The sequence below is a fragment of the Trachemys scripta genome, chromosome 6, assembly GCF_013100865.1.
Source record: "Trachemys scripta elegans isolate TJP31775 chromosome 6, CAS_Tse_1.0, whole genome shotgun sequence".
NCBI classification, from domain to species: domain Eukaryota; kingdom Metazoa; phylum Chordata; order Testudines; family Emydidae; genus Trachemys; species Trachemys scripta.
The window spans coordinates 123,225,434-123,243,124 of NC_048303.1; positions in this window are offsets into that span (position 1 = coordinate 123,225,434).

The window sequence follows — 17,691 nt, forward strand, 5'->3', positions numbered from 1 at the left end:
GCTAAATCCTATTGGCTGCAGTGGGACTACACAACATGCTTGAAGATAAGCACGTGTTTAAGCACTTTGAAGGCCTGGGAACTTAAATTGATAATTCTGCTAGACATCAGAAATCATGGACTTAATAAAGACACTTGTAATAAATTACAACAATCTGTAACTCCAGGAGCTATCCCAGAGTGCTCCAATGCAGGGCCGGCTTGAGGCTGATTCAGCCGATTCGGCTGAATTGGGCCCTGCACTAAGAGGGCCCCGCGCCACAGCTCTCCACTCCCCTCCCCTGAATGCTCCGCCCCCTGCTCCTCCCCCTCCCCTGCTTCCCGCGAATCAGAGGTTCGTGGGAAGTCTGAAAAGAAGCAGGGGGGGCAGGCAGCACCAGATAACCCGGGATGGTGGGGGGCGCGAGAAGGGCTCCGGGGAGGCACGGCCTAGTCCGGCCCCAGTTCCGGCCGAGTGCGCCGGCCCGTGGTGCGGCTCCGGCCCAACCCACGGCGTGGCTTCGGCTCCGGCCCCCGCGGCGCGGCTTCGGCCCCCCGGCCCGACCCCCGTGGCGCGGCTTTGGATTCGGCCGCCCGGCCCGGCCCCCACAGCGCGGCTTTGGGTCCGGCCCCCCTGCCCGGCCCCCGCGGCGCGGCTTCGGGTCCGGCCCCCCGGCCCGGCTCCCGCGGCACGGCTTTGGGTCCGGCCGCCAAGGGGTTCTGGGCCAGACCCAAGCCCAGCGAACACGGCTGGAGTGTGGCTCGATTCCTGGGGGCGGGGCTTGCAGCAAGCCCCGCCCCCAGGAATCGGGCCCCGCTCTTGCTAAAGCCGGCCCTGCTCCAATGTGACTGCTCTGGACAACACTTTCAACTCCGATGCACTAGCCAGGTACACAGGAAAAGCCCCAGGAACTTTTGAATTTCATTTCCTGTTTGGTCAGCGTGGCGAGCTCAGCAGCACAGGTGACCACGCAGTCCCCCCAGAATTGCAAACGAGCTCCAGCATGGAGTGAACTGGAAACACTGGATCTGATTGCTGTATGGGGAGAAGAATCTGTGCAGGCAGAACTCTGATCCAGCAGAAAAAAATGCTGATATAGATGCCAAAATTGCACAGGGCATGGTGGACAGAGGCTACACCAGGGACACACAGCAGTGCCACATGAAAATTAAGGAGCTTAGGCAAGCCTACTACAAGATAAAGGAGGCAAATGGTCGCTCTGGGTCAGAGCCCCAGACATGCCATTTCTATGATCAGCTGGATGCGATTCTAAGGAGCGGGGGGACCCTACCAATACCCCAACACTCTCCATGGACACCTGCAAGGTGGCAGCCTCACGCAACATGGATGAGGATTTTGTGGATGAAGAAGAGGAAGAGGAGGAGAATGTGCAGCAGGCAAGTGGAGAATCCGTTCTCCCCGGCAGCCAGGACCTTTTCCTCACCCTGGAGCCAATACTCTCCCAGGGCATATTGTTCCCGGACCTTGAAGGCAGAGAAGGCACCTCTGGTGAGTGCACATTTGTAATGACACTACAGGGGTTAAAAGCAATTGTGTTTAATGTTTGATTTGCCCTGAACAATTGGGATGCATTCGTGGCCAGTACAGCTACTGGAAAAGTCTTTTTATGTGTCTGGGGATGGAGCAGGAATCCTCCAGGAACATCTCCATGAAGCTCTCCTGGAGGTACTCTGAAAGCCTTTGCAGAAAGTTTCTGGGGAGGGCTGCCTTATTTTGTCCTCCATGGTAGGACACTTTACCACGCTAAGCCAGTAGCAAGTGGTCTGGAATCATTGCAGCAGAAAGCATGGCAGTGAATGGTCCTGGGTTTTGGTTGCATTCATGCAACATTTGGTCTTTATCTTTCTGTGTCAGCCTCAGGAGAGTGATATCATTCATGGTCACCTGATTGAAATAGGGGAATTTTTGTAAGGGAACAGTAATCCCCTCTGTTTGGTGATCCACGACACATTAGACCCCGATCATGCTGGGCTGTTTGCACTTGGCTAAAAGGGATCATCCCGGAGAATAGCCAGGTGGGGGGTGTGGGTGGGGTGTGCTGCACATCCACCCTAAAACCGCAGCCCTTCCTTTTAAATGGCAACCGCAGCCCCTCCTTTTAAATGGCAAACCCAACTGGCATTGGTTGCTATGGGAAAGGAGGGCGCTGCAGTTTGAAATCATTCCCACATGTTATGAATGCGGAAGAAGCCAACCCCACGTACCCTTTGGCTTACCATGGCTGCCTGGAAACTAAATTCTGTTGCCCAGCCATGTGTGATGTGTCACCGTTCCAGCAGGCGCTCAATATAAAAGGCAAAATGCGACCTTGTACCTAAAACACATGTGCTGTCTGCTGTGAATTGCTTGATTCACTGTGAAAGAGTCTCCCTTTTGTTCACAGAAATATATCTTCTTAAAATCTACTCTCCCTTTCCCCCCCCCCCCCCCCCCCCGCAGCTGCAAATATTTCTATGCTCCCCACATCAACTCCGTCCCTGAGGTTATCGCAGATTACAAGGTGAGAAAAACGCACTTGCAATGACATGTTTTCAGAGCTCATGCAGTCCTCCCGCACTGATAGGGCATAGCTGAATGCATGGAGGCATTAGGTGGCAGAGGCAAGGAAAGCATACACTGAGCATGATCGGAACACGCAGGAGGAGATGCTGAGGCTAATGGGGGAGCAAATGGACATGATGAAGCGTCTGGTGGAGCTGCAGGAAAGGCAAGTAGAGTACAGATCCCCGCTGCATCCATTGTGTAACCGCCTGCCCTCCTCACCAAGTTCCACATCCTCCTCACCCAGACGCCCAAGAATGCAGTGGGGGAGGCTCTGGGCACCCTGCCACTCAATTTCAGGGGATGGCTCAAGCAACAGAAGGCTGTCATTCAAACATCTTTGATTTGTAGTGTGGCTACAATAAGCAATGTGGCCTTGTCCTTCCCTCCTCCCCCACCCCACCCCGTTATCAAACCCTTTGTACACCCGGGCTACCTTTTACTAGTCAGCGTTGTCAGTGATCTCAAGTTTTTTTTAAATAAATAAAGAATGAATGGATTCAGAACAATAGGAACTTTATTTCCTGTGCCAGCTCTGGTCAACGGGGGGCAAGAGGATTGGCTTACAGGGAAGTACATTTACCAAAGGGGTGGCTTTGCCTCAAGGATAAACACACACAACTGTCACACTGTAGCCTGGTCAGTCATGAAACTGTTTTTCAAAGCCTCTCTAATGTGCAGCGAACGTCGGTGTGTTCTTCTAATCGCCCTGGTGTCTGGCTGTTCAAAATTGGCCACCAGGCGATTTGCCTCAACCTCCCATCCCGCCATAAACGTCTCCCCTGTACTCTCATAGATATTATGGAGCACACAGCAAGCAGCAATAACAATGGGAATATTGCTTTCACTGAGGTCTAACCTAGTCAGCAAACAGTGCCAGCGCCCTTTTAAATGTCCAAAGGCACATTCTACCACCATTCTGCACTTGCTCAGCCTATAGTTGAACTGCTCCTTACTGATGTCCAGGCTGTCTGTGTACGGCTTCATGAGACATGAGAGCAAGGGGTAGGCTGGGTCCCCAAGGCATTTCAACATCCCCAATGGTAATTTTCTGGTCTGGGAAGAAAGTCCCTTCTTACAGCTTTCCGAACAGCCCAGAGTTCCAAAAGATGTGAGCATCATATACCTTTCCCGACCATCCCACGCTGATGTCGGTGAAATGGCCCTTGTGATCCACCAGTGCTTGCCACACCATTGAGAAGTACCCTTTGCGGTTTATGTACTGGATGGCAAGGTGGTCTTGTGCCAACCAGGGATATATGTTCCATCTATCACCCCACCACAGTTAGGGAATCCCATTGCAGCAAAGCCATCCAGTATGCACATTTCCCAGAGTCACTACCCTTCTTAGCAGAAGGGTATTGATTGTCTTGGCTACTTGAATCACAGAAGCCCCCACGGTAGATTTGCCTACTCCGAAGTGATTCCCGACTGACTGGTAGCAGTCAGGCATTGCAAGCTTCCACAGGGCTATCGCCACTCGCTTCTCAATTGTCAGGGCAGCTCTCATCTTGGTATTCCTGTGCTTCAGGACGGGGGAAAGTAACTCAGAAAGTTCAAGGAAAGTGGCCTTACGCATGCAAAAGTTTCACAGCCACTGGGAATCATCCCATACCTGCCACACTATGCGGTCCCACCAGTCTGTGCTAGTTTGCCAGGCCCAGAATCGGCATTCCACTGTATCAACCAGCCCCAATGACACCATAACATCCCAATTGCCACATCCCGTGCTTTCAGGAACGTCTGTGTCTATGTCCTCCTCACAATCTCCTCGTGCTGGCATCTCCTAGCCAGGCTCTGCACATACTGCGGGATGATGTGTGAGGTGTTTACAATGCTCACAAAAGCAGTGTGCAGCTGACCGGGCTCCATGCTTGCCGCCGTGCTATGGCGTCTGCACGGATAACTCAGGAAAAAAGGTGCAAAATGATTGTTTGCCGTTGCTTTCAAGGAGGGAGGGAGGGGAGACTGACGACATGAACCCCAAACCGCCTGCGACAATATTTTTGCCCCATCAGGCATTGGGAGCTTAACCCAGAATTCCAATGAGCAGCGGGGACTGTGGGATAGCTACCCACTATGGGATAGTAACCACTCTGTGAGTCGATGCTAGCCACGGTATTGAGGATGCACTCCGCCGACCTACTGCACTTACTGGGGACATGTGAGATGGACTGTATAAAATTGCTTATTAGAGATCGACTGCTATAAAATCAACCTAATTTCGTAGTGTAGCCATGCCCTTATTTATCTATATTTATCAGCCTCAGAGCTATGCTGCCGTTGGCTGTCTCAGGCACTCGTCAGCTACTCTCCTTCCACGGCGAGGCTATAGCCTGCAGCAAGAGTTTAATGCCGTTTGTAGCAGCAGCAGATCTCACTCTTTTGTTGATCGTACCGGCATTTTCACCAGCTTCCCTCGCTCTCCCCATTGCTAACATGCACTCCCCAAGGAGTGAGGAGTTGTGGAGGGACCTGTGAACAGAATTTTAAAGAATGATTTAGGATTAGAATAAAAAAGGATGTCTTCTCTGTTCAGTTCAGCTTATAAACGTATCACTAATTATATAAGAATTTATTTTACATTACAGGACTATAAAGTATGATACAGACTCTCATGGGGAAAGATCAGATATTTGCTTTTGTGTTTAACATTAGTTACTTGATATTATTTGATACATTAGGTAAAAGACATGACATCTTTCTTGTACTTGTCACCCAGAAAGCCAGTCAAAAATGATCAGATTTCATAAATGTGCCTGATGCTATCCTAATGGGGAACTGGACAATGGTTGATTCTACACATTCTGGCAAAGTACCAAGTTAATGATAAATGTCTAATGAATCCTCTTACCAAGCCCATAAAACTCTCAATATCCTTTCTTTCAGGGCTTCGGGTTTTCACAATGTGTCTGTTTTTTGCACTAATATTTGATTTAATGCATTAACCTTGAACATCACCCCTGTGCAGAGGCTTATGCACCACTTAAATTCCACTTAGCCCTTCAAAGGAGAAGTGCCTTGAGTGGCACTTAAGTAATATATGGGCTTTGTGCCTGGGCTCTGCACAGGTGAATTAGTAGGAGTCCTGTGTGATGATTCCAAGTTGCTGCAACGCTTAAAGAGAGGTCAACAAACGTCGCTCCTATATGAAAGGCATGGAACCTGTTTCTCATTCTTTAGGAGGGAAATCAGTTCTTTCTGTGCCCATACCATCAGAGCCTGTAGGCTAGGATGGGTCCAGTGTATACAGCCTCTTTGGTTTGGAGGGACTGGTACGTGGAGTTCCTGCCTGTCTGTTTGGGGTAGGGGGCAGTCAGCTCGGAGGCAACCTTTTGTTTCCATTATTAAGGCACCCAGACAGATCTCTGCTTCCTTAGCCAGAGCTGCTGTGACAATTTGGGGGAATCTGTCTATATACAACTTATGAATTACAGTTTGATCTTATGAACTGTCTCTATTAAGTCTTATGAGGCTCTTTTAATACGTGTTGCCCCATGCTCTTTGTGCTAAGGAGACAGGGGATAGCACTGACATTTCTGTCCGCCAACAGGCTGATTGTTAAGGACTAGCAGTAGCCTGCACAGATCTTACCTGGGGAGAACAAAAGGGTAATTTCATCCTAGGGGAAACCAGTTCTCTCCAACTTCCCTGTCTGGGGCTGGGGTTTGGAGAGTGGATAATCTCCAGCCGCAGAACCAAGAAACCAAGGTGTTGATGCTAGCCTTCCAAAACCACAGAGACTGATGACTCGGGAAGGACTCTCAGAGAGATATAAAAAGCTTTGGGCAGGAGAGCGGAAGAGAGGGGCGTGCTTCCATAGCAGTGGGTCTTGTTTAACTGAGGGACCAGCTGAGGAAGAAGGAATCTGACTCATCTACAGGGTTGCACAGAATTACTCTGTAGTTGCATTCTGCTCTTGAGGACAGTCGGGCCATCCAGGAGATGGCTGGACACTAAGCTCTGGCCTTTCACATTCCAGTTGCTATACTTCATGAAAAGATGCACAAGATATTTGATGTCATGGAGACAAAGGATTAAGGAGAGATGGCCCTATCAATAAAGGAGGGGATAATGGATTCAGCTGAGGAGATCTGGCAACACACTGCCCTTGATTCCTCTGCAGCTTAGAAAACAATCCTTGTGTATCACGTCCATATCTATTGTCCAGGATCCTTCCTTGGTGTTTCCTTGTTGACAGCCTGCCCCACCTTGCCCAGATGGCCTTGCGGTAGCCTGCAGTCACACGTTCCTTTTGGGGGAGACTACAATTCCCAGAATGCCTATCCTTGAAAGACCAGAATTTGTATCAGGGATGTATTGGACAAGGGCCTGACCTTAAAGGGGCAGCAGCCTCTGTGACAGATGGCTGAGATGGAAGTAGAAAGACAAGTGCTTGCGCAAACACACACACACACACACACGCACACGCACACACACAAAAAGAAAATCAAGGTCTCCTGTGGCCCATAGCAAGAGTTGACTTAGAGGTCTCACAAGACAGTGCTGCTTTTCAGCAGTTGGCACCGTTTTTGCTTTTGTGCGTATTTGAATATATTTTGCATCTAAAGTTTCATCATAGAGCTCAATATTATACTTACTGTTTGTAGCTAGTAAACACACTTGTTTCTAGATAACTCTGCAATATGGCACATGTATAATTAGGCATAATTAACTCAAATTAGCCATATTAAATTTTGCAACACTTCCATTGCCATATTTTGAAGCTGGATTAAATAGGCTTTGTGATTAACAAGCTCATGTTCGAAGGGTAGTGATATACGGACTCATGCCGTTTCCAGGTTTCCCCTTGTGTATTTAAATAGTGCTGTACATTTGAATGAAATCACTTGGTGCTCAGTTATTTGCCTAATTAACTCACCTTCTGTAGGGTTCCCTCCTACTGAGAATGTAGAATCCATGTGCTCTGTCCTCTGCACAACAAACTTGCTGTGAAGGAGTCATACGAGCACCGTGGGGTCAAAACAACCCGGTTTGCTAATTACTCAACAGGCAGGGCTAAGCAGGTCTCTAAACACAGGGCACAGTAAGTGCTACTACACTCAGGTCATTTAAGATCCTAGCTAATGCTTTTTTTAAAAAAAATCCTCTTTTAGTATTTGTTTTAATTTTTTTGTTATTGAAAAGTACTCTGAGGGCCACACGTTACAGGATTTATCTACAACACGATTGATTGAAAGATAAACTGGATCTAGCAGCAAGGAAAAGATTCGAATACAGCTTGGCTGGAATGGGCGACTGATTGAACACTAACTAGTCACATGGAAGTCTTTAGGGCCAGGCATTACAGATCTCCTTGAAAAGAATCCGGGTTCTCTTCTCAGCTTAGCCTAGAGCTTGGCAGTTCTTCTTGGTCCTGTTGAACCTGGCCACCTCATCTCTCAAATCAGTGTCTCACAGTGAGGAACAGGAGGGGACAATGCTGCTAGTTTATGTTGTAAGCTTTACCCTGGAACAACAATTCGTTTTGTCCAGTTAATGAACAATGGGGAGTAGAATCATAATAAGCAGCAGAAATGCTGATGTTTACAAAGCGGTAGTCGTCATCGTCATCATCATCATCATCATGTTCCTATTATGCCTTTGGAGCGCAGGGCAGTGACGAAGCTCCTCCACTCCTGTCTGTTTCTGGCAAGTCTTTCAATGGTTCCCCAGCTGTGCCCCAGGTTTTTCAGCTCGGCTTCCACAGCTCTTCGCCAGGTTGTTTTCGGGAGGCCTCGTTTTCGCTTGCCTTCAGGCATCCATCTTATTGCTACTTCGGTGATGGAATCAATTTCCCTCCAAAGCACATGACCGATCCATCTCCGACACCTCCTGGCAGCGACGGTGCTCAGATCCTCTTGGCTTCACTGTGTCAATAGATCTCGGTTTGAGATTGTTCTGGGCCAAAAGATACGGAGGATTTTTCTGAGGGAGGTTGTAGGGAATGAAGACAGTTTGGAGGTGTCAGACTTTCTCATTCCCCAGCATTCTGCACTATAAAGTGGTGTTGAAAGTACACTGCTCCTGAATTTGGTTTTGGTGTTGTATTTTGATGATTTTAACAAAGCAGTAGTGCTCAGTGCAAAATAGCTTTTGGACACTGTGACAGGGTTGGGACTCACCACCACAGCGTTTCCTACTGGTCGTCTCGGGGAATCGGTTCGATCCAGTAGAGCGCCTCCTTCTGGTGGTGTCCCGTCTGTCGTCCTGCCAGGGGTTGGCGTGTGGACCCACTGTGCTCCCGACGCACAGGGTTCTCTTTCTGGAACACTGCCCTCTGACAGTGTCCTTCGGCCCGTTCGCACCCCCTTCCGGGGAGGGGGGTGATCAACAGTCCCACACCTTTAAGTCCGCTCCCTACAGTCCAGGATCTGGCGTGGTTCCGGCTGGCCGCTCCCTGTGGCCTATGGCTGAGCGTATGGCCAAAGGGAACAAAAAGGAGGGAAGCGGGGGGGACCCAGGCCTGCCCACTACTCTGAGTCACAGTTCAGAGGCCCTCTAGTGACAGCCTTGCTGTCCTCCTTCTCCTTCCTCCTCTGACTACTCCTCTGGACCGCTTCCCCAACAGCCCTTCTCCCCGCTAGGCTTTCTTCTTCCAGGCCTGCCGCCTGGCAGGCTACGGAGTAGGACCTTCTCCCGCTCTCTAAGGGCAGGTCTTCACTACCGGGGGGAGGTCGATTTAAGATACGCGAATAGCGTAGCTGAATTCGACGTATCGCAGCCGACTTACCCCACTGTAGGGACGGCGGCAAAATTGACCTCTGTGGCTTCCCGTCGATGGCGCTTACTCCAACCTCCGCTGGTGGAGTAAGAGCGTCGATTCGGGGATCGATTGTCGCGTCCCGTCAGGACGCAATAAATCGGTCCCCGAGAGGTCGATTTCTACCCGCCGATTCAGGCAGGTAGTGTAGACCTAGCCTAAGGCTGGTCTGCACTGCGCTGTCCGTGGTGCTGGCCTCCCAGCTCTGGAGACAGACCTTCCCCTCTGAAGGCTGGGACAGACTGACTGCTCTCGCCCTGAGCAGTCTTCTATATGGCTGAGCTTGGCCCTGATTGGCCGTCCCCAACCTGGGCTCTGATTGGCTCGCAGCAAGCCTTTCCCTTATTGGTTGCCGGGACATGCAGGCACCCGAGTCTGCCCCAGCCCACACTCTCTGTGCGTGGGGCAGCCACCCCACCACAGACACCTATGGAATAGTTATATCACACCTTCATTTTACAAGGCTGCATGGAGGTAGTCTCTCTCAGGGACTAATCAAAGACTCTCATTGACTTTAATGGGCCTTGGATCAGACAGGCCCTAGGTTTTTTATTGTGCTCATTAGTGTTCATGCATTCAGTATTCAGTTATGAAGCTTAGAGATTTCTTTTAGCTTTTATAGTTTGTTTAAATAAGAAATTCTGCCCGGTTAATATTGACTCAGCACTACTCACCTGTCAGAAAGGGGCTCACTTGCCTAAGTGTTCAAGGCTTAACGCCTACGTAAGGCAGGATTTTTCAGAAGTGCTCAGCCTGGCCTAACTCTACATCTCCTGAAGGCAATGGGAATTCTACCTTTGACTTCAGTAGGAGCTGAGGTGGGCCAAAGCTGAGTGCTTTGGAAAACGCTGCCTGTAATTGAGATCACATGAAATCCCGCTCCATTTGCTAACTGTACCCTTGACTTTCATGGGCAAGTATGTGACAATTGAGTAGTCTTGGGTCATGAAAACTGCTAGCACAGGGGCTATTCCTGGGGGGCATAGGGGTAGGCAGGGCCTTTTCACTGCTGATAAATGCCACAGAGGCCTTGGGCAGCTGGCTCCCAAATTAGGGTAGCACTGAGGGCTGCCCTAAATATTACTAGGGTCCAGACTGGTCCCTAGCAGCCCCTCCCCTCCCCATCCCTGTGCCGGGCTCTGCACTGATGTAGGGAGGAATTTGGGGCTCAAATTGCCAGTCTGAGACTGCTGTTGGCTGTTCACGTCACTTCAGCTGGGCTCACACAGTTGTTCCAGAAAATTTCATTTCCATGTTCTTCTAACACACAAATATCTGTTTTATCTGCTACTGGGCAGACAGCTCCACTGAGTTATCCCCATTGACCCAAAGGTCTTTCCCTCCGTGAGTCCTCAAAGTTCATTCACAGCCAATCTGCTTATATAAAAGTTGGGACTATTTTTGGCCATTGCCTTGCCTTTTTCCTAATTAAATGTAATCCTTACTCACTTTGCTAAATACCCCAGTTTGCTTAGATCTACTGGGAGTGTCTGAAAATCCTCAACAGCTGTCAGAAAGTAAAGCACCTTGTGTCATCAGCAGTTTTAGCCAATCTGCTGTGGACATGTTCATCCAAATCCTGGAAAAACATGTGTCCAGTATTCCTCCCATGTTGTCTATATAGCTGGTAGCTTTTATATCAGATAATGGGGGGGAGGGATAGCTCAGTGGTTTGAGCATTGGCCTGCTAAACCCAGGGTTGTGAGTTCAATCCTTGAGGGGGCCACTTGGGGATCTGGGGCAAAATCAGTACTTTGTCCTGCTAGTGAGGGCAGGGGGCTGGACTCGATGACCTTTCAAGGTCCCTTCCAGTTCTAGGAGATGGGATGGGATATTGTCTGCCTTCAGTATATGCTGTAATGGGTTCTATTCAGTGCATAAAGTCATCTTCCGTGCCTCTTGATTTGATCACATCACTCCTATCTTTGAAACCCTCACTCCCTATCTGCCAGCACATCAAATTAAAGCTGTACCTATCTCTGCCCCTTCCTGGTTATCCTCCTTGCCAAGATTCACATTATTCTGTGCCCTTCGCTCTGCTAACATTCCTGGGTCTTGTCTGTCTTTGTCAGGTTCTTGAAAAGTCCCCGCTGTACCTTCTTCCATAGAGTCTTCTAAACATGGTACAACCTTGCCCCCCTCCCCCGAGCCCATCTGCAGGGCCCCGTTTCTCAGTTGGGTTGCCTATAATGAAGCTAGCTAAGCAGTATGGAAATTCCCTATCTGTTGTTCCCCTCCATTTGGATGTCTTTAAATTGTGCCTTAAATTCATAGCCTGGAATGCATGGAAAATACCTCGCCCATCGTGGGCACAGCAAAAATATAATATAATAATAATAATTTCCCTCTGAAATAAAATGAATGCCAACCACTGCGAGGATTTTTTGAACTGGGCGTGTTAAGAGTGAAGCCCCGTTCTTCAAATGTTTTCTAAATGTCAAGTTTTTATGAATGAATTTGTTTGTTGTTTCCTGCTGTGTCCCAGGACACTTTTGAAAACGAGACTTGTTTTTTCAAGAGTCTTATCATGTGGGGAATATTTATATAAATCATCTTACCATAAAAACAAACAATTTTCTCATTAGCAGTGCAATCTGCAAAAGTCACCTCTCTTGTGACTTTGCTGGGGAGAATGTACAGCTGAAGGGTAAGGAAGACTTCCTAAAGGGGAGTCAAGAGTAACATTAGGCACGTTAATAAAAGTGGCGAAATTAGTCCTTTTATCATCTTTTATTTATTGTTTTAATTTACTTGTATGTCGTAGAGCATCCGAGTGTGATGTATGAATGCACTCACATGCCGTGTGCAGATCAGAGTGAGAAAAACATAATATACTAACTATGGCAGGTGTAATTGGGACAGGTCGTGGGCCCAAATCAGGCTGCTCTGTGTTAGTGGCCCACAGCAGCCGTAAAGCCATAATGGGGGGAGAGAATGTCCACCTAGGTGGTGTGTCGTGGGATGGGCTGGGGGGGGAATACAACTTCACTCCAGCCATCTTTAGGGGCCATTACATCTGCGGGTCCAAGTTTTGCTGGGGGTAAAGTCAGCCCTAGTCAGTTCTGGGGGTTGAGGACAGCGAACGTGGCTTAAAGCCCCCTTCGCCTCCCTTTCAGGGTAAGTCATAGAATCATAGAATATCAGGGTTGGAAGGGACCTCAGGAGGTCATCTAGTCCAACCCCCTGCTCAAAACAGGACCAATTCCCAACTAAATCATCCCAGCCAGGGCTTTGTCAAGCCGGGCCTTAAAAACCTCCAAGGAAGGAGACTCCACCACCTCCCTAGGTAACGCATTCCAGTGCTTCACCACCCTCCTAGTGAAATAGTGCTTCCTAATATCCAACCTAGACCTCCCCCACTGCAACTTGAGACCATTACTCCTTGTTCGGTCATCTGCCACCACTGAGAACAGCCGAGCTCCATCCTCTTTGGAACCCCCCTTCAGGTAGTTGAAGGCTGCTATCAAATCCCCCCTCATTCTTCTCTTCTGGAGACTAAACAATCCCAGTTCCCTCAGCCTCTCCTCATAAGTCATGTGCTCCAGCCCCCTAATCATTTTCGTTGCCCTCCGCTGGACTCTTTCCAATTTTTCCACATCCTTCTTGTAGTGTGGGGCCCAAAACTGGACACAGTACTCCAGATGAGGCCTCACCTATGTCGAATAAAGGGGAACGATCATGTTCCTTGATCTGCTGGCAATGCCCCTACTTATACAGCCCAAAATGCCGTTAGCCTTCTTGGCAACAAGAGCACACTGTTGACTCATCCAGCTTCTCGTCCACTGTGACCCCTAGGTCCTTTTCTGCAGAATTGCTACCTAGCCATTCGGTCCCTAGTCTGTAGCAGTGCATAGGATTCTTCCGTCCTAAGTGCAGAACTCTGCACTTGTCCTTGTTGAACCTCATCAGGTTTTTTTTGGCCCAATCCTCTAATTTGTCTAGGTCCCTCTGTATCCAATCCCTACCCTCCAGTGTATCTACCACGCCTCCTAGTTTAGTGTCATCTGCAAACTTGCTGAAAGTGCAGTCCACACCATCCTCCAGATCATTAATAAAGATATTAAACAAAACCAGCCCCAGGACCGACCCTTGGGGCACTCTGCTTGAAACTGGCTGCCAACTAAAAATGGAGCCATTGATCACTACCCATTGAGCCCGACGATCTAGCCAGCTTTCTATCCAGCTTACAGTCCATTCATCCAGCCCATACTTCTTTAACTTGGCAGCAAGAATACTGTGGGAGACCGTATCAAAAGCTTTGCTAAAGTCAAAGAATAACACATCCACTGCTTTCCCCTCATCCACAGAGCCAGTTATCTCCTCATAGAAGGCAATTAGGTTAGTCAGGCATGACTTGCCCTTGGTGAATCCATGCCGACTGTTCCTGATCACTTTCCTCTCCTCTAAGTGTTTCATAATTGATTCCTTGAGGACCTGCTCCATGATTTTTCCAGGGATTGAGGTGAGGCTGACTGGCCTGTAGTTCCCCGGATCCTCCTTCTTCCCTTTTTTAAAGATGGACACTACATTAGCCTTTTTCCAGTCATCCGGGACCTCCCCCGATCGCCATGAGTTTTCAAAGATGATGGCTCCGCAATCACAACCGCCAGCTCCTTTAGCACCCTCGGATACAGCGCATCCGGCCCCATGGATTTGTGCTCATCCAGTTTTTCTAAATAGTCCCAAACCACTTCTTTCTCCACAGTGGGCTGGTCACCTCCTCCCCATACTGTGCTGCCAAGTCCAGCAGTCTGGGAGCTGACCTTGTTTGTGAAGACAGAGGCAAAAAAAGTATTGAGTACATTAGCTTTTTCCACATCCTTTGTCACTAGGTTGCCTCCCTCATTCAGTAAGGGTCCCACACTTTCCTTGACTTTCTTCTTGTTGCTAACATACCTGAAGAAACCCTTCTTGTTACATCTCTTGCTAGCTGCAACTCCAAGTGCGATTTGGCCTTCCTGATTTCACTCCTGCATGCCTGAGCAATATTTTTATACTCCTCCCTGGTCAGTTGTCCGGTCTTCCACTTCTGGTAAGTTTCTTTTTTGCGTTTAAGGTCAGCAAGGATTTCACTGTTAAGCCAAGCTGGTCGCCTGCCATATTTACTATTCTTTCTGCACATCGGGATGGTTGTTCCTGCAACCGTAATAAGGATTCTTTGAAATACAGCCAGCTCTCCTGGACTCCTTTCCCCCTCATGTTATTCTCCCAGGGGATCCTGCCCATCTGTTCCCTGAGGGAGTCAAAGTCTGCTTTTCTGAAGTCCAGGGTCCATATTCTGCTGCTCTCCTTTCTTCCTTGTGTCAGGATCCTGAACTCGACCATCTCATGGTCACTGCCTCCCAGGTTCCCATTGACTTTTGCTTCCCCTACTAATTCTTCCCGGTTTGTGAGCAGCAGGTCTAGAAGAGCTCTGCCCCTAGTTGGTTCCTCCAGCACTTGCACCAGGAAATTGTCCCCTACACTTTCCAAAAACTTCCTGGATTGTCTGTGCACCGCTGTATTGCTCTCCCAGCAGATATCAGGGTGATTAAAGTCTCCCATGAGAACCAGGGCCTGCGATCTAGTAACTTCTGCTAGTTGCCGGAAGAAAGCCTCGTCCACCTCATCCCCCTGGTCTGGTGGTCTATAGCAGACTCCGACCACGACATCACCCTTGTTGCTCACACTTCTCAACTTTATCCAGAGACTCTCAGGTTTTTCTGCAGTTTCATACCGGAGCTCTGAGCAGTCATACTCCTCTCTTACATACAACGCAACTCCCCCACCTTTTCTGCCCTGCCTGTCCTTCCTGAACAGCCCATATCCTGTCTGTGCTGCAGGCGAAGGTGTGAAGGACAAGCCTGCTGGGGAGCCTGGGTCTGTAGTTTGGGGTAAAGCCTGTGCCACCAGGTGTACACTACCTGTGCCTACAGGTGCACTTTCACTTGCAATGCAGACGGACCCTCCGCTGTGTCAAGCAGAGCTCTGGTACACGCGAGGATCTGATCTTTTAACAGATAGTCAAGTTTATGTGGGCAAAAAGAGAAAGAACTTCTAGAATGAAAATCTCTGTGATCTCTGCACTGACCAGGCAAAAATAGATTCTGTTTGGGTCCAAAGCTCTGCTAAACTTCAGTCATAATCCTTATGTGCCATGCTATGGCAAGAGCTGGTGTGGGGAACTGCCCAGCCACAGAAATATGTTCCCAAGGAACGATGGCCTTTGGGGGTTCCCCCGGGCCCTGTGACGTCACTGGGGCGATCGCCCCTGGACCGGCAGGAGGGCTCGGTTCCCCCGGGCCCTGTGACGTCACTGGGGCGATCGCCCCTGGACCGGCAGGAGGGCTCGGTTCCCCCGGGCCCTGTGACGTCACTGGGGCGATCGCCCCTGGACCGGCAGGACGGCTCGGTTCCCCCGGGCCCTGTGACGTCACTGGGGCGATCGCCCCTGGACCGGCAGGAGGGCTCGGTTCCCCTGGGTCCTGTGACGTCACTGGGGCGATCGCCCCTGGACCGGCACGAGGGCTCGGTTCCCCCGGGCCCTGTGACGTCACTGGGGCCATCGCCCCTGTACCGGCAGGACGGCTCGGTTCTCCCGGGCCCTGTGACGTCACTGGGGCGATCGCCCCTGTACCGGCAGGACGGCTCACCTGTTTACTTAGGTCTGTGCAGACATGGGGTAACTGGATTATTGGAGCCATTTTGGGGCGGGGGGTGTCTATGTAACTCCATCCATGGATGGAGTAGAAGCAGAAGTGCCATCCCAAGGGATACCTGGAACAGGTAATATAGGTATTATTTGTGATGGTGATTGTGTAGGGTTTCAACTTTCTAATTGCACAAAACTAAACACCCTTTCCCCCCCACTGCCCTGCCCTTTCCCCAAGGCCTCGCCCCTTTGCTGAGGCCCCGCTCCCACTCACTCCAGCCCCCCTCTCTCTGTCACTCGCTCTCCACAGCCCTCACTCACTTTCACTGGGTTGGCGCAGGGGAGTGGGGTACAGGAGGGGGCGAGGGTTCTGGCTGGGGGTGCGGGCTCTGGGGTGGGGCTGGGGCTGAGGGGTTTGGGGTGCAGGAGGGGACTCCAGGATGGGGCTGAGGGGTTTGGAGTGTGGGAGGCGGCTCAGGGCTGGAGCAGGGATTGGAGTGCAGGGGCGGGTGCAGGATGTGGGCTTCAGGAGGGAGTTTGGGTGCGGGAGGGGGTGTGAGGTCTGGGAGGGAGTTAAGGAGGGGGTTGAGTGCGGGGCGGGGTGTTCTGACCTGGGGCAGGGGGTTGGGGTGCAGTTCCTGGCTAATGGGAGCTGCGGAGCCGGCGCTGGGGGCAGGAGCAGCACGTGGAGCTTCCCTGGTCGCCCCTGTGCCTAGGGGCCGCAGGGACATGTTGGCCACTTCCGGGGAGCTGCACAGAACCAGGACAGCCAGGGAGCCCGCCTTAGCCCCACTGTGCTGCTGACTGGACTTTTAACTGGCCCAGACAGCCATGCTGACCGGAGCCGCCAAGGTCCCATTTCGATTGGGCGTTCTGGTTGAAAACCGGACGCCTGGCAACCCTATGATTGTGGCAGAGAGGCCCAACTTGAAATAACTGTTGCTCGTGACTGTTGGCAGAACTGAGCCCATCCCTGTGACCTGAGCAGCGAAAGAGGAGAAAACACTCTGAGAGTCAGACATCTCCTCTGAACGCTCGCGTGAGAAGTACTTCATAGTAATCCTCCAAATCGCTCACTCAGGCCTGGGTGCATATTGAGCCAAAGGAGATAATCCTGGTCAGCTTTGGCACGTTTCACCTGCCGCTATAGATCTTCTTCTCATGTAGCTAATGTGCTCCTACATTTTAGCACTGCTGGCGATGTGGCATCCACACACTCTTCAGATCATGTGTGCATCTGTTGGTGTTCCTAGAGCCAGACTGGCCATCTCTTGAGCAAAAATACAGACGTGTACCTATGCCCTCTGTTCTCTTTCTAAAACCGTCCGTTGAAGATAACGGATGATCATTACTTTAGCTTTGATATAAGCCTTGCTCTGGAGACTTTTCCCCCTCCCCAGACGGGTTTGTGTTTCTAGCCTGCGCTGGTTCTTTTAATACACCCATCACTGTAGCACCAGATCACATTGCAGCCGTGAATAAACCCCATAGAAGTAGCATCTGTCACATGTGGTTACTTTCCCCATTCCTCTCACCAGCTGGGCAATCTACAATAGGGCTTTTAAATAGCGGATGTTATATGTGCTGTTGTTTCCTCTCCAATGATTCCTAACAATGGAAGTGTAGGTTGTTGGTTTTTTTTAAAAGGAGAGTGTTTTCTCCCCATGGTTTGTCATGTAGTGTACCCATGTGTAAGCAGTCAAGCACTACAGACATGCCATTGGTTTCTCTGAGACGGCATCAACTAGTTGCATAA